The sequence below is a fragment of the Myzus persicae genome, unplaced genomic scaffold, assembly GCF_001856785.1.
Source record: "Myzus persicae strain clone G006 unplaced genomic scaffold, MPER_G0061.0, whole genome shotgun sequence".
Lineage (NCBI taxonomy): Eukaryota > Metazoa > Arthropoda > Insecta > Hemiptera > Aphididae > Myzus > Myzus persicae.
In genome coordinates this window covers 263,328-268,392 of record NW_019103195.1, presented here as the reverse complement: position 1 = coordinate 268,392, position 5,065 = coordinate 263,328, and the positions used below count along the sequence as shown (strand labels likewise).

General features: G+C 42.9%; 1 protein-coding gene across 6 annotated transcripts in view; it reads right to left on the bottom strand.

Annotated features, from left to right (window-relative positions):
• LOC111033972 (FK506-binding protein 5-like) overlaps window positions 1–4,835 on the bottom strand; it is an 11,939-nt gene extending 7,104 nt beyond the window's left edge. For 3 of the 6 annotated variants that reach the window (XM_022314956.1, XM_022314957.1, XM_022314958.1), the window contains exon 1: window positions 4,322–4,835. The gene's annotated coding sequence lies outside the window, so the exon portion shown is untranslated. Of the gene's footprint in view, window positions 1–3,086; window positions 3,201–4,321 lie in introns of those variants that run through there. The other 3 variants (XM_022314954.1, XM_022314955.1, XM_022314953.1) reach the window with 2 other exon arrangements.
• Between the last annotated feature and the right edge of the window lie 230 nt (window positions 4,836–5,065).

The following is a 5,065-nucleotide window of genomic DNA, read 5'->3' as shown; positions in this document are numbered from 1 at the left end:
GGGCGGGCGGGTGCGCTGGCGAGCTGCACGCGGGATAGTTGCAGGGGGGTGCACGCTGAGCGAAATGACCGTGGGCGGCGGCGTGTGAGTGGGGGAGGGGGAGGGGGGGTGCGTGGTGCGAGTTATCCCCTGCGGATAAGAGGATATTCGAAGCGGCGGCGGCGGAGGGTAACGCGAGTGTGTGTGTGTGGGGTAAACCCGGCCGGCAGCGAAGGAGGACAGGTAACGTGTGTGTGTGACGTAGCGGCGGACGGGTAGAAATATAACGACCCGGCGGCGTAGGCGAGGGAGAAGATTCACCGCCGCCGCCGGGGTACGCGTGTGTGCGTGTACGGGTTTTACGACGCGCGCGGAGTGCCCTTCGAAACGAGTTTCGGTTTAACCGCTGCTATCCGCCGAAGCCGCCGCCGCCGCCGCCGCCGCCGCAGCCTAGTGCCGACCAATAACAATAACAAACTCGCGCACACCAACAGCAATGTCGTAGAACAATGATAATTACGGTTTTGAAATTTTTACGCATTCCGAGAGTTCCAGAAAAAGCCCACGTGCGCGAGAAACCGTAGAGAAAGGTGATGGGCGTAAAATGACGAGATCTAGTTCGCGATCTTATACACTACATATTATTATTATAATGTGTTCGAAAAAATAATATTAATACGATTTTGTTTTGCTCGCTGCTTTGCCGACGCTTTGCCAGCACTGTTATATAAAACCTATTAAAAAAGATGAAAAAGAATGAAAAACCGCGGACACGTAACGCGTATACTAAATATATGTATACGACGCGTCTTCGTCGTCCGTAACGAGAACGACGACGACGATGATGATGATGATGATGATGATGATGATAATGATGATGATGATGACGATGATGGTCGTCGTCGTTATTAAACGGTTTGAAAAAGCTGTCACCCGAACGATATTACGGCGACGTGCGGTGGGCGGAGTGTGGGTGTTGGTCGGGTGCGCAGTCCTGAACGGAGGGATGAATGAAATTAAGTGGTTAAACAATTTAAACGTCGTTTACGTTAACGGGCCTGCAACGCCACGATCATTGTGCGTATAGTACTCTCGCCGCCAACCGAATAATAATAATAATAATAATAATAATAATAATAAGTGACGGATAACAATAATCCCGATGTCATTAATGTACACCGACGGGCCGAGAACTCCGATCAGACGTAAAGTTTCGTTGGCGTTACCTATTTCCGGAATTGGGATGGCGGTTGTTGTTGTTGTTGTCGCCGTTGCTTTCGACGGTAAAATTTATTTTTTAATTCTTACGTGAACGCGTTTTCCCGAAACAAGGAAAATACCAGAAAATTACGTCCGCTCAATAGAGAGGGTAAAGCGGGGTGGTACGCCGACGTAGGTGCACTCGTTGTTGAATTGGTTGGGTTATTTGGAGTGACCGTTTTTTGAAATGCTCTCATATAGGTACGAAGATATTGTTATATCGTTAAATAATAATAGTAATAACGGCTGTACGCTCGTAACGGAATACGAGTGCATGCACAAAACAAACCCGTCATCATCGTCTACGCCGTCGTATATATTCACGCCCGAGAAACGACGTCTCTATATTTCATCGACGTGTGCCATTAAAACATCATTAATACTACCTATTACGTAGTAGACGGGTTTTTCTCGGCCGTCGCGCCGCATAAAAAATAATCGTAACAATTATCGCTTTTTACTGAAATAGAGGTGGGCCACTTGACAATAAAACACCGTCCGGAAATAAGAATTAATTATATTATTATTATTGTGTGGAGCCGGCGTTCAAATAAATAGTACGTAGGCATACGTCGGGCTCCACCGACAAAACGGCCAGATTGTAAAAAAACGGCCGTTTCAAATATTACGTCGTAATAATATAGTTATCAATAACAAGCGTTTGTTGTTTATCGTTCGTGTATTACAATAATTCATTAATTCGTATACACTTAAACTATGTAAATTATAATAATAACACAATATATAACATTATAACATAGATATACACATGGATCGTAACGATGACGGCCACGCACATAGTGTATGATAATGCGATACGTTTCGTTTTCACTTCAAAAGGGTTTTTATACACAGTCGTCTCGAATCGACGAATCGGCAAAGGGGAGGGATAAAAGCGTGTTAATAACCCCGGTCATCGCGTTTTCCGCAGCTAAAAATATTACGATTATCGTTATTATTATTACTATCATTATCGTTATCATACTATTCCATTTTACACACAAACACGGTATGACATTCTATAAAATATATTATTCACGCCGTCCGGGCGTTGTTACGTTCGAATTTTTATGTTGGGATACGTAAAACCACGGACGGACGACGCGATTCGAGCTCACCATTATCTCTCGCCGACCGTCATTATCGCGAGTCCGGTATTTTAACGACGGAGAGTCCAAACAGAGGAAACCAGAAAATAGAACGGAATTAAAACGGGGAAAAAAATTAATTTAAAGAGAATAAGACGGGAGATCCGTAAGCTATAGCCCGAACAACGTTTTTGCACGTATAGTCACCGGGGGGAGACGTAGCGTGTTGTTGTTGGCGTTGTTGTTATTGTTGTACCACGCCGCGTTTTCGTGACGTAAACTTTCAATCGGATAAAATCGAAAAGTCCGAAGCTTTGAAAACAAAAATACTCTTAAGACGCGCGACAAACAATGACCAGCGAGGGGGGAGGGAAATGTTATTTTTCCTGGAAAACGTACGAATACCGTGTATCATCTTGATCCTCCACACGTCTACGGGTACATGTATAGAGAGAGAAAGAGATTCGAGTGAAGAGGCTCGGGTGGGGGGGTAGAGAGAGTTATTGGTTTTTCACGCGGAAACCGCTTAGAAAACGAACCGTAGAACAATATTAAACGTATATATATATATATATGTGTATGTGTGTGTGTGTGTGTGCGCGCGTGTGTATATGATGGCACTGCCGAGGCGGGAAAAACAAAAACCCGTCGAAAGGGGAAAAAACAACGTCGTAATATAATTCCGGCAAAACTCTATGACCAGACACCGTAAATATAATATTTTATATACGACGACCGTGCGCGCGAGTTTACACGTACACGATACATATAGTGATGATTTTGCCGCGCAATTTTTCACGGTCGACAGACCACACGGCGGCGGCACCGACGGCTCGCAGTCGCGTATTTTTAGAACGCGTTTTCTTTTTCGTACATAGAAAATAACGACGACGACGACGACGACGACGACGGCGACGACTACGATGGTAATTACGAGATTGCGTGCGCGCGGAAAGAAAGGACGGCGGCGGCGGCGACGCGTGGGGACACCGTGTACACAATATATATATATATATATTGTATCGCACGTAAGTACACCACACACGCACACGATTGTTCGCGTACATAATAATAATAATAATACGTCGCAGCCAGCGAGTGTGTGTTATACGATCTCTCGTCGAGCCGATTATTATTATTATTATTATTATTATTATTTCGTACTCGCACCACGTCGCCGTCACCGCCGCTAATCCGTTCGGCGTAATAAATTATTAAATCGCCGTCGCGGCCGACGACGACACAACAATAACAATTTATAATAATAATAATAATAATAATAATATAATACGTCTTCTCCTCTCCTGTGCATATCAATCGGACTGCACCACCGAGACGCGGTCGAACAGATGGTTATATTACAGACGTTCGCGCTCGTAGTATGGTGTCGTCGTCGTCGTCCGCGTGCGGCGTACGAAAATAAAAAAATAATAACAAATTTCTATATGCGATATACATATTATTTCTATTTTTATTATTATTATTATTACTACTAGTAGTAATAGTAGTAGTAGTAGTAGTAGTAGTAAATAGTATACGACGCGCGACGTTTACGACTGTCTTCCGGTGTTAGTGAAATAATCGTAATCATAATAATAATAATAACATTATGCGCAACCAAACAAAGTAAAGCAATAATAATAATAAAAATGATAGTAATAAAAATAATATCGATTATAATAATGAGGAGAAAAATAACAATAATAATAATAATAATAATAAGTAGCGTATTCGTTTACAGGATGAAGCAGACGGCGTGCGGAGAGATCCGACTATAGTTGGCGCGCTTTTTCAAAAAACGACCGTCTCCGCCGTCGCCGTATCACCCATTCACCCATCAATACGGGCAATCATGATAATTATTTTAATTTCTATTTCAATACAAGAATAATCTGAACTATTGCAATTATTAAATATTTTACATTTTTATTTAAATACAACAAAGTAATAGTAATATGACTATAAATATGCTGATAAAATAAAATTAGACATACCTGATGTGTATTCGAAGAGGATTCAGTAGTTTTCAAACGTTTTTTGATTCTTCGACCATGTCTTTAAAGAGCGCGAAAATCGGCGAAAATTGAGTTCCGTAAAAGCGAAACGAGTCAACATATAAGACACATATAATTACAAAAATAATTCAAAGTACAAAAAAAAAATGAACGTCAAAAAGTATGTATAATTGTTAATAACACGGCACAAGTGCACAAGTACGCACAAAATATCGGCGGGAGAATAAAAATGTCGTTAAAAGTCAGTAAACTTTTATTCCGCAGGGCAAACGACAATGATAATAATTAAAATAATAAAATAAATCGTGTGAAAACCGTCGGGACGGCCGACAGATTAAACGAAGCGACGGTAAAATTAAGCGCGCGACGACGGCGTGAGAAGTGTTGTACGGAGCGCGTGTGTTCGTGGTGTGAGGTACGACGACGACGAGTACGGGAACGGTCGACCGGCGTCCGCGAAACGTGTGGCGGTAATGAGCAGCAGCCGCCGGCACGGCGGCACCGCCGCCACTACCACCACCAACGCCGCCGCCGCCACCGCCGCCGCCACCGTCGTCGTCGTGCGCGTCGTAAATATATATATATATATATATGTACATACATGTATATCATACGTGTGTGTATACCATACTCGCGAGCTCACTCACACACTCTCACGCGCACACACTCACACACACACACACACACACACATATATAATATATATATATGTGTGTGTGTGTA